A 13074-nucleotide genomic window follows, 5' to 3' on the forward strand; every position below is an offset into this window, starting at 1 on the left:
TATTTATCCTGTTCTTCTCTACTGTCATGTTTAAAGAGTGATTAATATTCCTTGACCAATAAATATTTATTGAAAAAATATTTTGTTGCCAAAGAAATGGGTAGGAAATGGGTTGGCAGTAATTAAGGAGCATAAGAAGAAAGTGAAGATTTTGAATACATGCTGAAGGTAGTAGAAAAGGCAACTCAGTAATACTTAAAAAATAATTAGGGAAAGACACAGAAAGAGAAGATAGTGTTTGGAAATATAATAATCAACCGTTTAAAATATTTTTTAACAGAATTAGAGAAACTGAGTATAATAGTGGAGACAAAGTGTTTTATATTATGTTTTAAATTTTGTTTTTCTGGAAGACTGGAGAAAAAGCACAGAACTGGGAGCAATTTAAGGGTTTTGATGGTGGACTTAAGTACTTGTTCTTAGAGCCAAATCTGATTAAAGAAGGAAAATGATATTAAAAAGAGACTTTAAAATATCAAGGTCACAAACACAGAAAACCCCCAGAAATATCAAAGAGCTGACCCAGATTGGAGGAGACAAAGGAGCCAGATGACTAAATGCATCATGTGACCCTGGATGGTCCTGGGCTAGAAAAAGGACGTTGGTAGGTAAGTGATGACATTTGAATAAGATTTATGAATTAGATAATACCACTACATCAATATTAATCTCCATAAGAAAGCCCATTATACTTAGAACAGCTAACTAGGTAAGGCACTCTCATCATCCATAGGACAAGCCACACTAACTGTTGAGTATATTTCCTCTGCACGCTGACTTGACATAATGGTGAACAAGGCCAAAGTTTTTCACTCCTCTACACGGTTATTATGGTAGATGGCTTCAGCTTCCTTTGGCAAAAGACTGGAATAATATTGTTTGTACACATAAAGTAACACTTAAGATCCTTCCCCAAATGGAATCATCCTCCTTTCCTGTAGGTGTCTTCTCAGAGCATTGGCTTAGATTTGCAAACTGGGTGAAGAATTGCATTTTTAGGGGTGCTTGGCTAGCTCAGTCAGTTAACCATCCAACTCTTGATTTCCGGTCATGATGTCAGGGTTGTGAGATCAAGCCCTGTGTCAGTCTCCATGTGGAGACTGCTTAAGATTCTCTCCCTTTCCCTCTGCTCCTCCTCCTCCTCTCCCTTCTCTCTAAAGAAAAAAATAAAATGAAAAGAAAAATAAAATAAAATAGAATTGCATTTTTTTTTCATTTTTATGGTTGAATTCAGCCTTCTGCTTTTTAGTTATTGTTATTTTTCTCTCTTAAGTCAAGTAACACCTTATTTTGTTACTCATCCATCTGTTTCCTTGTATCACTTGGAATAGGAAATACATCCATCTTGCCTCTGTTACTTTAAGTGCTTAAGTGTCCCTTAAGATCTGCCACCTGGCCTACAATAGGTAGAATCTTATCAACTCTCTGATAATGCCATGGAAACATGTCAAAGCAGGGTATTCTCTCTCCCTGGACCTTAGCCCCTCCTACAATTACATTCTGAACCTAATTTTTAGCACATTCCCAGATGAAGAGAAGGGTCTTTTTGAATGCTGCCATGGAAGATCTGTTTTTTCAGGGTGAGCAGAATTAATAGTTGGCAGATCTTAGTATGCTAGTTTCTTCTTCTAGGCTTCTAAAACCTTTAATAACTCAGAAAATTGTCATAGTCATTATACTATTTAAATACCACACCAATTCTTAAACCAATACTTCATTTTTTATGTGTATCTCATTATAATCAACCACTAGTCAGGACTTAGTAATTGCAATTTTATTGTATTCAAAGAATTATCAATTCTCTAATTTCACCTGCAATCAGGTGTGACTCTCTCCTGACCAAAAGTATTTCCATTCCAGAATCTCATCCTGAGGAATTTCTTCCAAGTGTACAAATATATTTAACTTGGGTTTCCCCCAAAAAGTAGAGCCTGAGACAAGGAACTATGGGCAAGTAGTCAAGTATGGTAAGGACAAAAGGGAACATAATTGTGGATACTAAAAAACAGAGGAACCCATAAAGAGGGATATATAATTCAAGAGTGCATGTTGAGCTAATTACTGTTGTGGGTAATTGGGGCTCAGTTTAGCTGGGCATCTCTGAAAAGCAATTGTGATTATCTCAGAGCCGTCTGCATGAAACAAAGAAAAGAGAAGTACCAGCAACTGGCTTCTGTCTCATATTGGCAAAGGCTATTAGGGGTAGAGACTAGCTTGTATTTACATATTTGCATAAGTTCCAGAATATCTGAGGAGATTCCTATAGTTATTCCATGTGGCAGCTGCAGAGAAACTCCAGGCAGAAAAGAAGACACAGTCCAACAACAAATGTAACCAGAGAACAGCTGTATTCAACACAGCCATGGTGGCTGAGGCAGACAGGATAGGTTGAGACAATATGATCCTGGGCAGAGAAATGACCCTAAACCCAGACTCTTCAAGTCTTTCCTGTGTCTCTACCTGGTCTCTACCCACTCCAAAGATTACTACCTTTCAAACTTTTCTGACTTTTAATACCTTGGATTATGATTTCCAATTTTTGAACTTAATGTAAGTAGAATTACACCATATGAAGTTTGTAATTAGATATTTTTCACTCAACGTTGTATTTGTGAGATTCATCCATGTTGTTCTGTTTGCCAGTAGGTCATTCATCCTCCTTGTTATTTGAGGTACTTTTATGATTATAGTGCCATTTATCATTTTGCTGCTGATGTGTATTTGGGTCATTACCATGCCATCAGGCTTATGAATAGTGCTGCTATGAGCTTTTTTATACATGTCTTTTGATGCATAATTCTGTGCATTTTAGTTTTGCCTGTCCCTACGAAGGGAACTGCGAGACTGTAAGTGTAAACGCATTTGCCTAACTAGATACTTTGAACCAGTTTCCAAAGTAGTTGTATAATTGGCATTACTCCTAATAGTGTATGAGGATTCTAAAGACTCCATTTCTTTGCCAATCCTCATACTAGACATTTTCGTTTTCACTGTTTTGGTAAATCTTCAGTAAAATTTGAGATTCTAATTTGCATTTTCCAGATAACATATGAAGCTGAACAGTGTCACATGCTTATTGACCTTTTGGAAATGTCTATTTGTGAGGTACCTGTTCAGATTTTTGCCCTTTATCCATTGGTATAATGATTATTTCTTTCACTGAACTATAAATACTATACCTGTAGTTATATGTCTCCACCCATTCTGATATTGGTCACTTATAGGTTTGTTTCTGTTGTCTGTTTTTCTCCTTTATTTGTCTTAGCATGCTTATTACTTTCCTGAATGATAACTGGGAATTTTATATGAAAAATTGAAAAGGCTATTCTGTTCCTTCATTGGGGATTTATCCTCTATACTCTTGCAGCTTGGGCAGGGAACAAAAGGCAGATGACCTCAAATCCCTCAGGGCCTGACTCATTGCTGGTTTATAATCTTTGGAAGGTGTCATTTCCCTTTGGTTCACCCATACTCTTAGGGTGACTCTAGAAGGCATAACTGACAGCCAAGGATGATTCTTAGAGCCCTCCTCCTTTTTTAGTCCTAGAATCTGTTCTTTCTCCTACCAACTTCATTCTGCTCTACAATTTTTTTTTCTTTGTTTCTTAGTCTCCTGCATTATATAGATAACTCTCAGACCGTTTACTATGTACATAAATGTGGGCAATGTCTCAAGGAGACAGCAAACACTAAATAATAGTTGAATCTCTGCATCTCCCTGATTTCTGAGATCATGGCCTCCTTAGGTCCTGGTTGTCTTGATGTATTAGCTCCAACTTTTTATTCTCTCTGTACATGTGATTGCCCAAAGTTTTGTTACCACCTCTTCCTCTTAGCATCTGCTTTCTGCCTGTCTTTTTAGTCTCTTTCCCTACACAAAAACAAAGCAAATACCTAAGGGGAAAAGGGGACTGCATAAACATAAAGTCTCTTAGATAAGCTTCCCTTTCTTTAGGATCTGTCTTTTCATGTCCTGAGCATCATAGAAGCCCATCATTCTTTCAACCAGTTTTTGGTTTTCTCATACCTCTATTTTTAGCCCCTTTCTCTGGACTAGAACCTTTTCCTCTAGTGATAAACATTCTTACTTTTCTGACAACCAATGAAGAAAAATCTTTGACCTTGTCTCACGCTTGAAAATAGCTCTTTTTTCTTTCTTTTAAAAATATTTTATTTATTTATTTATGAGAGACAGAGAGAGAGAGAGAGAGATGCAGAGACACAGACAGAGGGAGAAGCAGGCTCCATGCAGGAGACCTGATGTGGGACTCAATCCAAGGTCTCCAGGACCAGGCCCTGGGCTGAAGGTGGTGCTAAACCTCTGAGCCACCCAGGCTGCCTAGCTCTTTTTCTTTTCTAAGGCAAGTTTCTTGAAAAAAAAACAAAAAAACAAAAAACAAAAAACAAAAACAAAAACAAAACCTTTTTTCCTACTATCTCCATTTTCTCATATCCAATTTCCTCCCTAAACATTTACTCCTGAAATGCATTTTTCCATCTCACCACTCTGCTAAAACTACTCTAGATTACATGGATATCTACATTTAATTCAAAATCTTTTTTTTTTTTTTCCTTTTCTTCTTACTTTACTGAAACTCTCAGTTACATGTGAACACCTCACTTTCCTTTCTGAAACTGGTTGTCCTCTTGGCTGTGTGCTTCACCTCTCCAACTCACTTCTCACACTGTCTTCATCTCTCTTTTCTGCCTCTGTGTTTAATGCTTATATTTTATAAACCCAGCCCATTGCCTTTCTTAATTGTCTAGATTTCCTTGGGCAAGTCCATACTTGCTTTTGATTTTCAGCTGTCAAAATGCTAGTGACATAAATCCATGCATTTTTATTTCAAGTTTTGGCTATTGTCATGATACCATAGTAATCAAGAATAAGGATTCTGGAGATATCATGCCTGGCATGTGAGTCTTGTTGATAATTACTATTTACATAAGCTTGAATAAATTAATTGACCTCAGTAAATTTGGCATATAATAAAGTATCTTCTAGAGTGCTTGTTGAAATTGTTCTATGTAATCAGCATAAGACCACCAAGGACAGATTTGTAGTCCAATAAAATCAAGTTTATCAACTCATGCAATGAGCCTAACAGTCCACCAGAGGTTCTATGTGATGTTACATGAAATAAAGGAAAAGATTGAGTTGTTGTTTGGGGAATTTAAACAAAATTTAAATGAAGCCATATTAAGTGTGTTTGTATAGGTGTGTTTGTGTGTGTGTGTATGTATGTATCTGAGTGTTCTTGGAAGATTCGAAGTAGAGTCCAGTGGCAAAAAGTTTAGCTTGAATCCATTCTTCCTAGATTCAATACCAGCTCCACTATTTACATGCTCTGTGATCTTGGGAAGTTAGTCAATCTTTCTGTGTCCAGTTTCCTCATCCATAAAATGGGATTATTAATATTTCAAAAGATCATTTTGATGATTAAATGATTTCATTAATGTAAAACATTTTGAATAATGTTTGGCATGTGGGAAGGCTTTTGCTGTTAATGTTGCTGTCATTGTTATTATTTGATAAGTGCAAAGATGCAGGAAATCCTGAAGAAATGACCAGTATATAACTAAAAATTTATATGTCATAGAGGACCTGTTAATTATAGTGTATAAATATTATTTTAAACAAATAGCTGCAGAATATTATTTTAATGTAAGTGTGGTCAGAATTATAATTTGAATGGACTTATAGCAATTTCTTTAGGTTTAGGCATTAAATAAGTTGTAGGGAAGATTTGTATTAGTTTTGCCTCAAATAATTTGGGGGCAAAAATGCACTTAAAAGTTTGAGGAACTGGGATGCCTTGCTGGTTCAGTTGGTAGAGTATGCAATACTTGATCTTGGGGTTGTCAGTTTGGGCCCGAGGTTGGGCATAAACATTACTTAAAATCTTAAAAAAGTTTGATAAATCTTCATCTTTAATAATATTTATTTATCAAATATCTCTCTTATGAATATTTTAATACTTTCAAATATACATATATAGATACAGAAAGGTAGAGAGTAAAGTAGTTGGAATAAAAGAACCTTACCTTGGGCAGCCGGGGTGGCTCAGCAGTTTAGCGCCACCTTCAGCCCAAGGCCTGTTCCTTGAGACCCAGCATTGAGTCACATGTCAGGCTCCCTGCATGGAGCCTGCTTCTCTCTCTGCCTGTATCTCTTCCTCTCTCTCTCTCTGTGTCTCTCATAAATAAACAAATAAAATCTTAAAAAAAAAAAAAACACCAAAAACCTTACCAATACTTGAAAATTGATTTTTTTCTCATAAAAATACCTCTTCATAAATACATTTGGAAATGTACAAGTAGAAAACCTTAAATAATATTCATAATCTAATCATGTAAAATTAATTATTCCTTTTTTTAAAAGGGTTTTTTAAAAGATTTTTTTTATTTATGAGAGACAGAGAGAGAGAGAGAGGCAGAGACATAGGCAGAGGGAGAAGCAGGCTTCTCACAAGAAGCCTGATGTGGGACTCCAGGATCACACCCTGAGCCAAAGGCAGACACTCAACACTGAACCACCCAGGAGTCCCAAGTTAATTTTTTCAACGTGTGGGTACATTTCATCCTGTATTTCCATAGGTACTGATTTGGCTGTTTAAGTATCCTTATCTAGATTTAATTTTATTTAGGTGGATTTCTAAATTTGATAATCAATACCACTCGAAGAAAGACATTTTAAGAAAATACCTTAGCACAAATTTACATATTATTTGCATAATAAGGGGCAATAATTTCTTCCAAATGGCTTTCTGTTACTTTTTATGTACTTTTTTGAAAGGAGATATCAATACTTTTACTCACTGTAATGGTTATTTCATTCAACTGATTGTCTGAGGGTGCTGAATCTTGAGAGAGAATCTTTTCAGGATAAGTCACACAGTTCATAACAAATTAGGCCTTTTGTTGGTACCTTTCTCATTTTCCAACTCCCTTTCTTTCAATGGGGAAAGGATAGTTCTTTGCCATTGTTCAATTGGTGGAGAGAATTGAAATAATAGCTTTCCTTGCTTTTTTCTATCTTGTTCCTAGACATAAGGAGAATGAAAGTAATGATATTGACAACCATTATTGCATTTTTGTTGTTGTTTTCTCAAACTCTTTTAGAAATTACTTTAAAAAAATAACATTTTTTATTCTTGTATTTAGGTTATTTATTTTATGACAATAATTTATCTTCTTAATATTGCATTTTTTGCATCTCCTATTAGTGACTATAGCCCAAGACATACGTTATCTATCATCTGTCATCTCTCTCTCAGAATTAATATATATTATAATAAATTTGCAATTATGTTAGAGTAACAAAGTGAAGAGTCAGTTATCTTCTAAAGAAACCAATATACTTAGAGAATATCGCATATAGAAGCCATTAATGAAAAATAACTTTTTATATATCAAAAATTATATTTATTTGCAACAATAATTTATTTACCTTTTCCCTAGATAATAGATGCATTACATTATAAAAAAATTACTGTACCTATATAGAATATTATAGTCTATATTTTAACAGTATTTGTCAAGGTAGAAATATACCAAGAATCATAGACACACACTGATTGACTAAGTCCCCTATATAGAAAATCATTTGAACCATGTTAAAGACTGTATTTTGATTTGTTTCATGTCCGTAACTTTGTTGTTGATGAAGGGACTTAATGTAACTTAAAAAGTATTAATTGATTAAAGGTTGTAACTTGAAAGAAAGGGTATATAGTTTGTTCATTTCTCTCAATAATTTTACTTTCAATATCTGTATCATCTTTGGTAACTTGGAAAATGACCTTAGTATAGACACAGAAAATTCACTAAGATACTAGAGAGAGCTGATTTCACCTATGAGTGCTTGCTAAGTGTTGTACCATTAGTGAAACTTGGATATATAAATTACCCACATAAAAAGAACATATATCAGTTACATATAAGCCACATCACTAGCCACAATGCAATTTAAAAAAATCCAACAAACTTAAGATGAAATGGGCATTTTATCTGTATAAAAATCCCCCAAATTCCAAGATATTCATTGGAATTTAAATGCATTATTAATGATATGTTCTAAAAAGCACAATGCTTATTCTATGAATATAGGAAATTATTTATTTATAGTAATAAGTAACTGAACAAAGGTTCAAAATGATTACATAGTATCTGCTTTTCAAAAATGTGGTAATTATATTATAATTTCTAGAAAGATTAATGTAAGACAATAATAGCATGTATCATCCAAAAGAAAACATAATCCCCAAATAATTTCTTTTCTCCTTTGAACAGGTTTCTATTCCCTGATTATATTTATTTTTTACATTATTGCTAAAGCATGTAATATTATTTTTATTATTAGCTTTATTGAGCTATAATTCATATATTATAAAACATCCCCATTTTAAAGCATACAATTTATTGGATTTTAGTGCATCCATAATAACAATATAACTTTAGAATATTTTCAGAACCCCCAAAAGAAGACTCAAGAATCTCATTTTATCCTGTACCCCCAGCTCTAAGAAACAACTGACCTGCTTTCTGTCTCTATATATTTACCTTCTCTGAACATTTCATGAATGGGGATCATACAATGTGTATGACTTATCATGACTGATTTCTTCCACTTAGTACAATGTTTTTAATACATGCTGTGGCATATATTAGTACTTTATTTCTTTTTATGATGTAGCTAGATTACATTTCACTCTTTCTTTCATCAGTTGATGACATTGGAATTGTTTCCATTTTGGGACTATTATTAATAATACTGCTATGAACATTCAGGTACAAATTTTGTATAGACATGTTATCATTTCTCCTGGGTATGCTATATAGAATTGATGGATCATAAACAAAATCTATGTTTAGGATTTAAGGAGTTGCTGAAGTGCTTTGCAAGTAACTACACCATTTTACATCACAGCACACACATTTTTAATTTTGATGAGTAGAATTTATGAATTTTTTCTTTTGGATGCATGTGCTTTTTGATATCATGCTAAAATATCTCTGCTTAAGCCAAGGTCATGAAGATTCAACCTGTGTTTTCTACTAAGAATTGCAGAGTGTTAGCTGTTACACTTAGGCCTGTGGTCCATTTTGAGTTAGTTTTTGTAGATGGTGTGAGGTAGATGTCCCAACTTCATTCTACTGTAAATGGATATCCTCTTGTCCCAGCAGCATTTGGGGGAAAGGACTATTTTCTACTCATTGAATTATCTTGATGCCCTTGTTAAAATCGATCAGTAATAAATGTAAGGGTAAATTTTTGGGTTCTTAAATATATTCCACTAACCTATATCATATTCCATCGATCTACTACCCTATCTTGCTTACCATAGTGACATTAAAATTGGGAAATGTGAATTCTCTTCTTTTTAACGTTTTTTGCTATTCTGGGTAATTTGAATTTTCATATGAATTTTAGTATTAGCTGTCAATCTCTGTGAAAACTAGACTGCAATTTTGACAAGGACTGTACTGAATCTGCAAAACAATTTGTGGGGTATTGCCATCTTAACAATATTAAATCTTCTGATTCATAAACGTAATAGATGTCTTTCCATTTCTTAAGATCTCCTTTCATTTTTTTTGACAGTTTTGTAGTTTTCAGTATACAATTCTTACACTTCTTATGCTCAATGTATTTCTAAGTATGTTGTTCTTTTTGATATTGTAAGTGGAGATTTTATTAATTTTATTGTTCATTGTTACTTTATAGAAATATAATTTTTTATAATAATCTTTATCTTGATACCTTGTTGAACTGGACTATTAGTTCTAATGGCTATTTTTTAGTGAATCACTTAGGATTTTCTGTGCATATGATTATGACACCTGCTTTAGAAACAGTTTTACTACTTTTTCTTTCCCCTAACCCAAATGTCCTCTTTTTCCCCTACTTATTTGCCCTGGCTGAAACCTTCAGCACAAAATTGAATAGAAATGGCCAGAACAAACATACTTCTTTTGTTCCCTGTCACCATTAAGTATGATGTTTATTTTGTGGTTTTCCTAGGTGTCTAGGATACTTTTCATCTTCTTTTAGATGGAGATTTTTTATTAAACTCTAAATAAACAGTAAGTACTAACTGCAGACATTCAAGCTCAGTGCTGTTTTAGCAAGGAAGATATTTGAAGGCATTTGTATCTTCCTGTGTCATTAATTATACCACCTGAGGGAAAACCTTCAGAAAAATTTGAGCAGATCTCTTAAATATCTCACCCTCCCAAACAAACATTCATATACATCACTTGCAAATCCCAGAAAAATTATGGGTTGGCTATGATTTAAAAGCCAGACTGGTAGCTAAACAGTAATCCCAGATGCTAAACTGACAGAGCCTGGACGTTGCTATTATTTAATTTGGTTATAAAATTATCTGCTTACCTCTTTAGAGTTTAAGCACTAAACCTAAGACCGTTTGTTTGTTTTTTATTTCTTTTGTTCTGTTCTCACATCTACTACCAACATCAAAAGTATTGAATAAAGCATAATATACCAGGGACATTGATGTTTGTTTTTTTGTTTTGTTTTGTTTTGTTTTTACTACTGCTACCTGCCATTACATTTCTTCTATCAGATGAATTTGTGCATCAAGCAACATAGTAAAAAAAAAAAAAAAAATTAACTTCTTTACTTTCACTCCCTCATTTATTTTTTTTCTTGTTTTGCTCCTCAAGTGACATATTAGAAGTACTACTTCAAGACTAATAGTCAAGAAGGATGTTTAAATCAAAACTCAAGTTATAATCAAACCTCATTATTTTTCACAAAAGGGAGAATGCAGCCATCAATGCAATGTTTCCTTGAAAATTATGAGCAATTTGTCATTCATTCCTTCAACTTTAATATGCACATACACATGTATTTTTTTAAAAATTACCTAACTTAAAATATATCTTCCAAGGAACGTATTTGCATAGGAGAAAATCATAAAATACAAGTTTTCCTGCTGATTGAAACACAATAAGATCCCCTGCTACATTTCTGTGATTTTCATGAATCTTTCAGAGGGGCCTGAGGAAATTATATTTCACCTGGGTTCACTGTTTAAGCAGGGGTAGTTGAGAGAAAATCAGGTTATCGTTATTCATTCTTCCATGGATTAAGAAAATAGTCACTCTGTGTTTGTTTTCCTATCAGTACAGGTATAATTTCAGCAGCTGGTTCATTAAAGACTATATAAGATGACTATCATTAGATCATATAATATTTCAAGTGATTTCATACAGAGAAAGTCCTTCAATATATATTGTTTGCTTTCTAAATATTCCATTTTCATTGTGTGGAAACCTAAGGGTACATGGACTACATAGCACAGTATGTACAAAGTAGAATGAAATATAATAAGTCTTTGTTAGATAGTGTCTCATTAAATTGACTAGACAATAAGAATTACATACAAGGGGATCCCTGGGTGGCGCAGCAGTTTAGTGCCTGCCTTTGGCCCAGGGCGCGATCCTGGAGACACGGGATCGAATCCCACGTCGGGCTGCCTGTGCATGGAGCCTGCTTCTCCCTCTGCCTGTGTCTCTGCTTCTGTCTCTCTCTGTGACTATCATAAAAAAAAATAAAAAAATAAAAAATAAAAAAATAAAAAAAATAAAAAATAAAAGAATTACATACAAGTGTTAACTGTGTTTTTAATATCTTAGATGTCGCATTTTACTAAATCAACCCAGACAAGTCTAAAGGCAGGTGTCCCAGCTGTCTTTCAGATGCTGCTGCTTATTAGTCATCACAGACTATTTATTAGGCCATTTTTCTCATTTGTCCAAAAAGGGGAATGCTTTGTTGTAGTAGTTGATAGTTGAAAAATAAAGCCATTTGCTGTGTGAGCCAATAAAATGTGTATGGAATCTGTACTGTTTCATAATCCTTGGATTCTCCCTAAGAAAGCTCCATCTTGGTATCAAATCCAGGAATAAGATATGGAATTTCTGGAAGTTGACTTCTCAACATCCATTCCACTCTCAAAATAAGCCATTCTTCATAATCCCTTTGTCCTCCAGAGTGATTGGTTTAAAAAAATTACATGACTTGAAACCATAAAGGCAACTCTTAAAAAAAAAAACAAAAAACGAAAAAAAAGAAACTCTTGAGGGGTGAATATTTCCTAGTTGCCTTGAATCCTGTGCTGCCAATGGATTGGATGCTTGGAACTGCAACGTTCTTGACTTAAGATGAAGTCACATACCAAGGAGGACAGAGTCAAAAATGTGGAGAAGTGATTCTAGAGCTCTACCGTGTCATTTTGGAGCAGTCCCCATATCCAGACTTCTTGTTTGTGAGATAACAAATGTTCTCACTGTTCAAATCAAAAGGAATTGAGGGTTTCTTTTCCTTATAGTAGAAGACATCTCATCCAAGGCATTAGTTAAATATTTTATTGCAACTAACATTGTATGATTTTTAATTTGAAAAAAATTAAGTGGCTTTGTTATGGGATTATTTTTCAGGGATGGGCTTTATTTCTCAATATATAAAATACAAAATTTGAAAAAACTAAGTTGTACAATCTATAGTTACAGTACTACATTATCTCTGTTAAAAAAGCAAAACTCAACCAAGTAAATTTAAAAATCTAATTGTTAAATGATTCATGAATCAGACAGCATCCTATCTAGCAAGTAGAGGTGATACAGGAGAGCTTGGTTCTTATCTCGCAGAGTTGAAGAATGAATCTCACTGTCACCGGAGAGTGGATAAAGGGACAAAAGTTTATTAAGTAAAGATACAGAGAGAGCTCTCAGGAGTGAGGGGTACCACAGGGTTGCCACTGAGGGCTTGTAGGATTGGTCTTTTATTGGAAGCCCACCAGGGAACCTAAATACTTTTAACATTATGTGTTGATATTACCATTGAGTAAGGACTATTGATAACATCTTTAATGGCTTGCTTCTTCTTTGGGGTCTGGTTATTCTTTGTTGGTCACAGATGACTGTCATAAAAAGACACCCTCCCTGCCCACACCTAGGGCAAGGTGGTCTGGCTTGTTCCTTTATCTCTGGTTTCCTAATATCTCAGCATTTTTGGGATTTTTGTGAGCCTGATTCCATGGACCC

Source organism: Canis lupus, chromosome 28, assembly GCF_048164855.1.
Source record: "Canis lupus baileyi chromosome 28, mCanLup2.hap1, whole genome shotgun sequence".
In the NCBI taxonomy this organism is placed as follows: Eukaryota; Metazoa; Chordata; class Mammalia; order Carnivora; family Canidae; genus Canis; species Canis lupus.